This window comes from Syngnathus leptorhynchus, chromosome 4, assembly GCF_054491065.1.
Source record: "Syngnathus leptorhynchus isolate UIUO chromosome 4, UIUO_Slep, whole genome shotgun sequence".
In the NCBI taxonomy this organism is placed as follows: domain Eukaryota; kingdom Metazoa; phylum Chordata; class Actinopteri; order Syngnathiformes; family Syngnathidae; genus Syngnathus; species Syngnathus leptorhynchus.
In genome coordinates, this window is record NC_141198.1 from 18173615 (window position 1) to 18185950 (window position 12336).

At 40.7% G+C, this 12336-nt stretch overlaps 1 long non-coding RNA gene across 1 annotated transcript in view; it reads right to left on the minus strand.

Moving 5' to 3' along the window:
* Window positions 1–4955: 4955 nt before the first annotated feature.
* The window catches only part of LOC147058604 (uncharacterized), a 113392-nt gene continuing 106011 nt past the window's right edge, over window positions 4956–12336 (minus strand). Inside the window, exon 3 of the long non-coding RNA XR_015065907.1 lies at window positions 4956–5093. This is a non-coding gene — a long non-coding RNA (uncharacterized LOC147058604). The remainder of the gene's footprint in view (window positions 5094–12336) is intronic.

A 12336-nucleotide genomic window follows, 5' to 3' on the forward strand; every position in this document is an offset into this window, starting at 1 on the left:
ATATCAACGGTCAGATATTGGCATTATGTAATGCACAAGTCATTCAAATATTCTCAATTCTTGCCTTGCAGAATTTACTGGGATTTAAAATGACCAAAGGAATCGCAAATCACTAACTTGATGTCACTGTTTTCGGAATAATATTGGGGGTTTGTAATTTTTTTTCCAGACCCCCCTCCTTGGCCCCCCCCAAGAAAAAAAAAAAAAATCCTAGCTCCGCCAGTGCGTCTGAAGTCAGCTACAATAGGGTCCAGCTTCGTAGCTGTGACCCCGAACATAAGTGGTACAGAAAATGTATGGATGAATTTTAAAAATCATTGTGTGCAACCTATTTCAAGAAAATAAAACTCGCCTACTTTGAATGCTTGCATAAGACTCACGACAAATGTGAGTTTTTCATAGCAATTATTGTGTCGTCTTCTCGGGGCGAGAAACTGCTCGTCTTCAGTTGGAGAGCGAGAACCACCTGCCGTTTCAAGATATTTCTGCTTAATTGCACCAATTAGGAAAGCAGGGGGAGAACTGGGAAAAACAAGTGATGCAATGGTGAAAAATAGGCTACGTGTGGGAGTAGGAGAAAAGCAGTCGAGGGATGAGAGGTGAATCCAACCTGTTGAGGATTGCCTGCTTGTATCCGAGCATAAAAAGGCCTAAATCCATTCCTGCATTGTGGTTGTGCGCGAGAAAAAGTTTCCATTCACTTTTCTTTGGATTACAGCATTGAATTAGTCATAGATCCCGTGCAGAAGTAGGCCATGCAGGCGCTGCAGCGGCGCACCTGTCCCCCTTGATGGATTTACACAAACAGCCATCCATGAAAAACCAACGCACCTAAACACAGCAGCGCAACTCGCTGGAGCAATAATAGATTGGCTGCCCACACATAAATGAACGCTTGCCCTTTAATACCGCTGCAGATGTCAAATGAGGCTCCTTCATTGATGCGAGCGGGAGAAAAAGCCCAGCAGTTTGATGTTGATTTGTTTGGAGATGGTGACAGCGGCAACAGCCAAAGACATTTGTCCAAGGAGAAATCCTCGCTTATAACTAAAATGCATGCCATTTCAGAACTGAGTGTGTCACTCTTTGAAAATTAATCCCAGACCAACATTCTCCGACCCCTGCTGGTTTCTGACACTTTCTGATAAAAGGCTAATCGGGATCATTAAATCGCCATCCACGCCGCAAGTGAGCGGCAGCCGGTATGTAAAAGGTTACACGAGACATCGAAGTGCATTTCAGTCATGTGCCATCATCAATATGTGAAACCATTAGTGGATCCAGTGAGATGAATGGGAGAGGGAGTAGATTTGTACCACAGAAAATGTACGCATGTTTTAAAATTGCTGGGAATTTTGTGAAATTGTGTCAAAAGCTAAATGCTAAAATATTCCAGTTGGCAGGATTAACTGAATGAACCCAACACAAAAATGACACAGGACTTGTTGAACGTGACAAACACGGTGACACACCACAGCAACAATGAACCAAGAAGAACTGAACGAAACCTGGCAACTAAATACGAGCAAACCGACAAGACAGTCAGATTGGCTGAAGGGAAGGAGCTGATTGGCTGGCACGAGGAAGGCTGATCACAACCGGTGGGAAGCGAAACAAAAAATGAGACAGAGGAAAGCTAGGACAAAAACTGAACCAAATCTAATCCAAGTCAACCAAAGCACAGATCAAGACTTGGAACTGTACAAGCAAAAACAAAGTTGAAAACAATTTTTTCAGTTCGGAAGCAAACTCACACTTGAGGCGCTATTGTCAGTTCCGCAAATGAGACTCATCTCTTCTAATTATTTGCTCGTCCGTGTGGAATTAGCGAGCCAAATGTATCCCGCGAGAGGCTCGTCCCTCAAATTGGAATGAAATTACCTTCCAGCAGGTAAACGGTGTAAGAGGGAAGAAACGGGAAAGTCAGATCAGGGGGCAGGCTAGGGTTATGAGGGCGGTGGGATCAGTGACAGGTAGCAGCTCCCTCCCTGGAGAAAAGGCCATTACCGGGGGAGGGATGAAGTTGGCGACAAACTTATTGGCAATCTGTTTGCAAGGCTTCCGGCAGATGGGGGAGTATCGGGACGAGGGACGGAGGAGAAAAAAAAAAAAAAAATCGACTCTCTTCAGTATTCCAGGAAATGAGAGCGATATAGTGCGTATGTGTGGAGGTGGGTGCGGTGGACAGGCCAAAAGAGAATCGTTTGTGTCATTTTGTTGCTGCGCAGGCCAATGGGGATTGCCCCAAACACTGAAATTGCCATTTGAATTAAGTGCAATACAAGAGAGGTGAGAGAGGTGATTTTTGCATCTGTGAGCACAGAGCACGAAGATGAATTACAAACACAAGGTGTATAAATCAAGCCGTGTGTTTGCATGGCTGGCGAGAAGAGTAAATGACATTGTTAGTAAATACAAGAATGCGTGAGAGAGCTTCCAAACGGACAGCTCGGGATTTGTAGAGAAGATCCATCTTGTCCTGGCTTTAGAAAAGAATCAGAAAGATGCTAACGAGCTACTTTTGTTTTTTAAAATCTCATTTTCCCATCATGGCTGGTGGAGATTGACCGAGTGTGTCACTTTATAAGAGGCGATTACATGTAAATGCGGGGATGACTGCTGAACTGTCTGCCAGCTTTATTTGCCGGGCTTATCTCAACATGCTAATAAAACTGTCACCGTCTTGTCACCACATATACTGTATGCATGCCTTCCCAACGCCGAGGTGAATAGCAATAAAACCGGGGGCGGTCGCGTGATAAAATGCCGACAGGGAACGGAAATTAGGGGACTAGCCAGCTTGATAATATCTCTCATAACCATTCCAAACAGGCACTTTCATTTCAACCTACTTTGCTAGTTTGACAAACTATTTATGTCACCGTGTTGATTCGACTGTCATTGACAAAACAAGTCCGAAGGGGGGAAGATGAGAAACATCAATCAAGCGCTGAGCCGACACGCGACCTTATAGGTGAATTAATTGCAATTACTCCAGGTGATGTCATTAAGCCCAGCGCCTTTGCCCAATCTCCCTGTCAGAGCCACCTCGGAGGCGCTCGATCGGGTCTCGCGAGCCATCTTAGAAATCACTTTCCGTGGAAAGTGATTCTGTCATATAACCCATTTCCCGAAGACCTTGCTCTGTGGGGAAGGAGAAAAAGGGAGAAAAGACATGCGTGGTCGCAGACTCATTTATCTCTGTAACAGATGAGGGTGGCGCATATCCTCATAGCAAATGAGCTGAGAGTTATTAGCGGCTTCGCTGGGTGTTTTGTCACTGTCAGAAGCACAGTGAGAATTAATTGTTAAAAGGGTACCCCCACGGGCTACCTCGCGGGCGACATTTTCTTAACCCGGGGACCTTAATCAAAGGCAACGAGGTGGTTTAAGCGGGGACAGCAGGTGCGGGCTGACACCATATTGGAAAAGGATTTGCGACCATTTGTATCTTGAGGCAATTGCTGGCTTTGGGAAAAGGGGATGCGTCCTCTTCCATCACGACTGGAAAGACTTCAATTGAGTTTTTTTCCAGAAATGGGTTTCGACGTCAATTTTGACGGTCAGCCGTAACGCCAGCGACCGGGCCGTCAGTACGTCGTTATTTCGACATTGGCCTCGGTCCTCTTCTACTCTTAGTTTTGTTTTAGCAGATCAAAGCTAAGCGTTTCAGCAACTCGAGTGTATTTTCTCCGTCACCAACGGACTGTGTTCTGTCGGTACTTACTGTTAGTGACGATTCCGGCGACGGACGGAAACCCGTATCCATTGCCGCTTAGTCCGTCAGTTTTTCAAAGTTTCCCATCATTTGTCATTGCATAAGATCTCGGGAAGATAAATCAGCGCGATGCAATCAAAGTCGCAGTGTCAACGTCAATGTGCTTGCCCCTTTTATCGGAATACTAATTGAACATTTTGATGACTCAATCAACCTCTCTTGTTCTCTTCAGGCCTTTAGCTCTCTTTTTGTTTCCTTTCCATCTTTGCCTTGTCTGGAAAGGTAAATAATTGATGCCCGTCCTCCGGCTCTGTGAGAAATTTATGAATAGAGTGAGCGGAGGGACCGGTATGTTTTTCTTCGCCTTTCTCTGACTTATTGATGCATCCACACCAAGGTCAGAATATGAGTATATTTTACATTGATGGATCACCAGAGCAAAAAACCTCATATCCTGACCAAGCCATCGCTCTGCATGCCAACATGCCCATTGGTCTTACGCCCACACTACAAAAGAACCTTGGGTATTTTATACCAAAAAAAAAAAAAAAGACACGATCATTTATGCATCCAGTATGTGTGTGCGCAATCTATTCATTGCCTGAATGATTAATTGCATTCATGTTTGGAGTAGATGAAATTATTCCATTGGAAAATTTTGGGGGATCACATTGGCCATCTTAATAGAGTGAAAATTCATCACAACAGCTCCAACATGTTTTTACCGCATGCAGATGCAGGGCTGGCTCTTTGGCTCAATATGCTTATTTTTGATTACACTCTTGGAAAATTTGGAGTCATCAATTATTCATCTCATCATTATTTTCTATCCGTCTGTTTGGCTGCCTGCCTTTCCCTTGCGTGGGTATTCACCCACCTGAGAAACCACCCTGTCAATGACAATCCAGTCTGGGGAGGCGATAAAATAAATAAATATATCCGGCATATCCGTGCCGCATTTCAAAAGCCTTCCAAGTTTTATTTTTTATTTTTTTTATCCATCACATTTTTTTTTTTTATTGCACGCCATCTTTTAATTACACTCGTGTGCCGGTATGCCCGGGGACCGACACGGTTGTTTTTAACCCACTTGAAATATATAACAAATCGGAAATGTAATCGAGTGGAATCAGTCAAATAAATAATGATGCCCCTGAAGTGAACTCAAGCAAAACCTTCGGGGAAGAAAATAAAGAGAGCAAGTCGAGAACAGAGAACTTCAACAGAAAGTAGGGTAATTGCCATTAGTATCATTTGCATGCATTATGTTGATATTGCCATTCAAACAAACAATATCATGGTTGTCTTTACCTGCTGCCTTCCTTCTTTGAACCTCCCTGGCTGTGTTTTCACTGCGACATGAAATGTTAACAGCCTGTGAACATAAAGCAAAAACAACGGAGACAAGTCAGTGGTTGCCTGAATTAATGGGCAGTAAATTATGGGCTGCGTTTCAACAGCCACAGAGGAGAAGGTGGCCATTTTGCCAAGAAAGTCCATCTCTCAAGTGAATACTGTGAAGGAGTTAGATAGATTACAGCAAAAAAAAAAAAACCTTGCCGAGGCTTTCGTGAAATGTTCAGTGAGGTGAGAACCAAGGTGATTTATTTCTAAGTGTTGTAGGTAGTAATCACATTTTTCAGCCTTGGACTTTTCTCAGTTAATGCCATGTTGATGCTCTTCAACACAAATAATTAGGTTGATCAATATAAGGTATCTCAAGACTTGAAATCATCAAAAGCCAGTAGGAGGTACGCAAGTAAAATCATCATCACCGCTTTTGATGACAACAATTTGACTCATCTCGCCTTGGGTGATTCCTTTCTTTTTCTTTTCGTGGCATCACCCACCGCTGCCAGCCAAGTTTGAATAAAACATTGCGTGCAATGAATCACTGATAAATGTGCACACATTACAACAATAAGAATTTTTTGGGTTCATGTTCAAATTGCTCAGGCAAGAGTGATGCCTGCGGGAGATTTTTTTTTTTAATATAAACTGGAGCATTGAGAATATGAGGCGCTGTCCCGGAGGATACAAGCAAGTAGAAATTATAATCAGGCAATTAGTGAACACACTCATGTGATTATTAGTGATCAGGCATTCCAGCCACTGTTTCCCACTCATCAAATACATTGACCCTACACTCCCACTGTCGCCTGTTAACGAGTAAAATGTCTTGATCAAATAAAAGAATAGAACTAAAACCTAAAGTTTTTTTTATAAATCTGCTCACTTCCCTACTGCAAAAGTGGTTTTGTTTGAATTAACAAGGCTGGAAATATCAGTTACCGTATTTCTTCAAAAAGTGGCTAAGGGTGTTTTTTTTGTTTTTTTTTAATTAAATACGTTCAAACATATTTGCAAATACATTCAAACAAATATAATATACAATAGTACAAACATATATAATATATACAACATATGTAATACATTTGTTTATTTGTGTATTTATTTATTTATTTGAATACGGACAATGCGCATTAATGAATCTGTATAACAAATGTAAATATAACAGATTATATTTATCTAATATGGGTAGGCAACTCCCATTTTTTTCTTTATCTCCAATCAAAATGCATACATAAATTTTCCATCCATCCATCCATCCATCTCGTTTCGCTTATCCGGGGTCGGCTAAATGTTTTCCTTGGTAAAACAGTCGTCATCGCCTGAGTGAGAATTTGAAAGGAAAGTGCTCCTTTCCCAGCTCCTCTGATCTCATCAATGTGTTTTTCATACGCTTTCAAAGTGGAAAAAAAAAAGCAGTAAAACTCTCTTGATGTACACTTTGATTGAAAAACAAAGCAGTCTACAAAAATGTGATGAATGCGATAATACTTCTTCTCATTGCTGCATATGCATGATCTGAACTGATAAATCTGCAGGAGGTACTTCATCCAAATACAAGTATTTGCAGAACTCTGCGTGTTTCCTCCAAAGCATGAATATTATTCTGTCAAATATAGTTTTCACTGACAGTGGAAGTAAGATAAACACATTACGATGAATGGCATGTGAAGACGTCGCTCTTTTCAAGAGAATATTTTCTTGGAGGGGAAGGAAATAAATAGAAGAGACTGTGCGGATTTCCAGCACAGCCTCGCTTCAAGAAAATGTTTCGACAATTCGCCACCTGCAGCTCAGTGTAACGCTCCCTTTTCACATAGAGGAGGGAAAGTCAGCCCAGTTTTATTTCATACCTCTGGAGACATTTCATGCAAAAGGTTTTGTAGAGAACTGGATTTTTTTTTTTTTTTTTTTTTGACACACCTCCCCAAAATTGTGGTGTTAAAATTCATCTTGCTATATTAAAGCTTTGGTGCAGTTTATTCATCTGCCTGTGGCCTTTTTAAAAAGCCTCCGTAGACACGTTTGTACGATATAAGAAAGGTTGGATTGCAATTTGCTACATTTACGAGTGCTATTTTCTTTTTTTTTTTTACACTCCTTTTCAATGTAGGAATTATTGTGACATTTCAAAATATGTACTCCCACAAAATTGTCCCAAATAAATAAATATATGAAAAGAGAGTTTCTTTGTGCTTCTTCAACCTTGGATGCTCATAGTTCAGATGTTCATGTGTCTGTCCTTCTTTTCCTAAAGGACCAGTAGTGGCTCATTTTCTACAAAATCAATATTCAATGAAACAAACAACAGTCTCCAACTAGATTTCACTTTGCTTGTTTCTGAAGGGCACAGCTTTTTTTTTTTTTTACTGGCAAGTAACAATTGAAACAAATTTTCATGATGTGCTCCTAAGAATTCTTCTCCCATTATATATCAAGACTTTGCTTTGTATTCTCAAGAACGCTGGGTTGAACCATTTCATTTATATCTTTTATTTCACCAGGTAAAGACAGGTAGAGATGCCAAACTTTTTTTTTTTAATACGTTTTAGCAGATATAAAGTCATCGATGATGATAACCTTAAATGTACCGTCCGTCCATCCATCCATCTGGAACATCAAGCTCCTCCGCGCAATGATTTGACTTGTCACATCGCCAATCTGCAGGAGTGGAAGGATAAGTTGGACCCCAGGGAGGAATAAAGCCCTCTTACCATGACCAAAGGAGAATTTAATGATCCGACCAAGAAACGATAGGGAGGTTGAAAGTCTCCGGCTCTTTGTGCTCGATAGAGCGACTCCAATGAGATTGATGCCCATCGACTCGACTACTTAGAACAATCACCCACAGCGTACATTTGACAAGCAACCGACACATTTCCTGCCTTCTTAACATTTTTTTTTTCCCCCCAGTCAGTTAAGTGGTGACGGATGCTCGACATTATTCCCAAGCACCATTTTAGGATGACTATAGCCTTGACTATAATAATAATGTTCAACACTTTGAATGACATATTTGTCTGTAAAATGTGGGGCACAATCCTGAGATATGTTTGGATGTTCCTTCTCTTGTGTTTGAAGTTCCGTACCGATTTCTGGACTATAAACCGCACCAGCTAGAATTCGGGGAAAATCCAGTTTTTTCTTCTTATATAAGCCGTCCTGGACAATAAGTCGCAGGTGTTTTAATATTTAATATCCATCTGCAAGAGAATATGCACAAATGATACAATATGATCAAAATCATGAAAATCCATCGATAAGCCCCATTGAACGACTGCAAAAATGAGCGCTTTATAGTCCAGAAATTACGGTCATTTGGATTCATGCAGTGAAATACGAATAAAGCATGTAAGCAGAAATGTTGACATAACAGCACAGAGCACAGGCTTTAATTGCCTGGAATGGGGGAGTGGGGAGGGTTGATGGAATATTTGGAAAAATATGACTCTGAAGAGAAAGAAAACCGTCACAGGATTGCAATTGATGGCATGGTAAAAATAGTGAGCGTGTGAGCGGTCGTCAACATCACTACATGAGAATTCACACGCAAGTATCGTTTTGATCCACTTCAAGCGAGCATGTTAAAAGCAGCCCTACTTTTATACACAATCTGATACATTAAACACTGCCCCGTCCTACTAATTAGGTAATGAAGAGGACATCCATGTAACATGGTTTTTCCCAGGGGAATTTTCCAAGCTCATCCTAGCTCCCTTTGAGCAATTACCGCAACACACGGGCTTTTAATTTCACGAGCCGCCCACATCATTTGCAGTCCATGAAAATGTCTTTATCCTGTGACTGTACAAAGCTCAACTGTGCAAGCACTCGAGCGACTGCGGCCACTCGATTCTCTTCCTACCGCTTTGTTTTCTTCAGCTCTCCTTTTTAATACTTCAATGCGTTTCATATAGATTTTGTCATAAAACACAATCAATACCTTCATGGAAAATTTGCGCTTCATGCTTGAGTTTTGCAATCTGCCAGGAAAATGGGCCAGAAGAAATTAATAGCTGCGTGCGGATAAAAAAAATTGTTATAGCAGACTAATTATTTTTAGACTCACCTGATTTTATTTAGTAAAATGCCATATGGACAAGGTAATGGTAAATTGAATATTTAAGCATTAGATGAATTTAATATGGAAAGTTGTATCAGCAAGGGAAAGCTGCTCCATCTTGGAAAAAAAAAATGAAGTTCTAAAACAATATAGTGCAACATTTTTTCCCCTTTATTTATTTACATTTGGTCCGCTGATAGAATATATATCTGTCATCTTTCATATATTTATAAATATGTTTCCATATATAGTATATATTTTTTTCATTATATATACACGTATATATAAATGATCCCATCATTACCATATTTAATCTGATTGTCAAAATATTGATCTGCTGTTTCATGAGTTACCACAAAGGTTGCATAGCATCTGTGTTTCTACCACCATGAATCTGCTGTTCTTTTTCCACTCATCCGTCTCCGTTTCCCCCCTTTGCACTAAAAAAAGCGCAAGAAGGTGTAAGCTTTCCTTGACTCACTCACACCCCAATTACCTGGCGGCACTGTCAGGGCGAGATCCTTGTAGTGTCCTTGGGTTGTGACATTTTCCCATTTTAGTTCCCTCTCAAATTTAGTAGACTGGAGAGGGGGGAGGGGGGGGGGGCTGCTGAGCAGAGCACTTTATAAATACATCTCCTGGCCGGTGGTGGTGAGCATTCTCTTTGGGCGGGAGGTTGAGAGTAGGCGTGATGGGATGGCTTCATCCCTTGAGAAGCCTTGCGATAGATCAGGCTCCAAATGACTGTTGTAACTTCCACTATCAATCTGGGTTATTGCCAGATGCTGGAGAGAGTTAGAGGCACGTGCGTGGCGTGATCAGTGCATTGCCAATGACACATAAATTGTCGTTTATCAGTCTGTGCTTACAAGAAGACGCGTTACAAATTTGGGAAATAAAGTGAAATTGTATTGAGTATTAGGAGATGTCAAATTGGATTGTGAAAACACTTTCGATCTCATACTGGGATCTCCAAAGCCAAACGCAAATGTATCCCAGTCAACAAAATACTTCCAGTGACACTTGATGCTTTTAGATGTTTTTTTTTTTTTTTTTTTTCTTCCTGTTCCCGTAATAAAATGCGTTGTTGCTTTGCACTACAATAAGGTCAGAATGAGCCAAGCAAGTGATTGGCCCGGTTCAAATAAATAGTGCATATGGATGCGCAGATGGGCACGCTGGCTATCGGAACAATAAAGGTACTTGGCAAGAAAGCCGTGTGTGTAGGTTCAAAATGAGCGCTGGCATCTGGCCTTTAAAAGTCGTAGCAACTCGTGCATTTCATATCTCCTTAGTTTAGATTGCATTCAATCAAGTTTGCTGAATGGGAATTACCGGACAAGCTGTTTGGACAGATTTGCCGTTACCGTCATGAGCAAACGTTTGAATTGTTTTCAAAGGTCAAGCACAGTTGAAATAACAAAACAGTTGAAATGAACCATTTGAATAATTGCCAGCGTTCCTGACTACCTTTAAGGGATAAATAAATGCTCTTCTCAACATTAAAAATATGCCGCTGGGTGCACATATTTATGTTTGCATAAATAGCTCTAAAATCACTTTGGGCAAGTTACACTTGCAAAGTCATTCCTTTTTATTCTCAATTGCCTCGTAGCAATGTAAGTGATATTTACAGGGCGATGCAACACGGGTTCCATTCATTGACCTGTGGCTGTTCTTGTCACTAATCATTGATGTTCTGACTGAGGTACGTCATTTCACTAAGTTTAGCAGCCAGGTGGAGAAATACAGGCATTCAAGTGCAGCAAATTACAAGCCTGCTTGAAAGGTGGGCCGAAAATGAACATTTTCTGCATAGTGTGTGATATTGGATGAATATGGAAAGACCAAGTTCAAAGCATGAAGATCTCAAATCACCTTTCCCCATTGAAAATAATAGAAACGCCATTAATCCGTTTCAACCTCCTCCGGAAAAAAAAACCAAAAACAAAAAATGCTCGTGTGATGTTTTTGTTTTTTTTCAATAAACTACAATATGAACGCATGGTAGTGTCATCGTTAAATAAAAGGGAAAGGAGGCAGTACAGTCATGCAGAGGCGAAAGAAGAGTTTCACAACTACTACAAGTGACTCAATAATCTTAGTTGTATTTTTGAGCAGAGAATACAGAATATATGCCGTATTTTTTGAAGGCGCACCTTATCATCAGGTGCGATTTATGCACGGGTGTCAAATTGAAGTTGAATAAAGTCCGACTCACTTGCCGTACTTGTTTGTTTCCCGTAATGTGCTGTGACGCACCTTGTAACCCCACAAATGGAAATATCCCAATTTTCATGAAGCCTGCACTTTATAATCCGCTTCGATTTATAGTCTGAAAAATACATGAAATGTATTTATGGACTATTTGTGTTAAAATATGTCTTATTTCTGAACCATGAGACAGGGAATGGTCTTTTCCAGGCAGCAATGGTCCAAGGTCTTTATTGGGATATTAACCACAAGGTAAAATATTGCAGCTGTTGCTTCACTCCCCAGTTAGAAAAGATGCATTGGAGAAATAAGCAAAAGGTCATCCGGCACGATGACCTTTTTTGGGAATACAAATCATGTTTTGTTTTCCTTTATAGGAAATCATCATGAGTATCATCAAAGCCTGCGTTAACCTTTTCATCTGTTCTTTCAAGCTTCCACAAGGGATGGCGATTCATTAACATACAATAGCACCCCATTCACATTTATTTCTCTGAGACAGTACAGTTCATTCATTTATTTATTTATGAAATCTAGACCAGCACGGGTTCACACCTGTCACAATACCTAGTGGTTCTTATGTGAAGTCAAGGTTGTCTTTGTACTCTATTTTATTGGATCACCTAATAATCACTACAATGGCAATTGCACATGGAGCAATGGACTCATCACATTTCCTCACTTTTATGAGTCGCTATCATTTGAGAAAAGCAGACTGTTGGATTCTTCTCGATCCGTTCCTCATGCTTGACCTCCCCGATGATACCGCTTTGTTATTTTCCAGAGAACGAAAGCCAGCTTGATGCCACTCTATTCCGTGATTAAAAACAGTTTGCTAGTGCTCTGCCAGGAATCCTCTTGTGCTTTTCTGTGTTGTTGCGTTCAACAACCAGAAGAAGGTCTCTAAACAAGGCGCTTTTCCTATCAAATATAAGCAAATAAAGCCTCTGCCGCTATAAAGGGAAGAGAGTCTGCAAACGAGGTTTGCAAT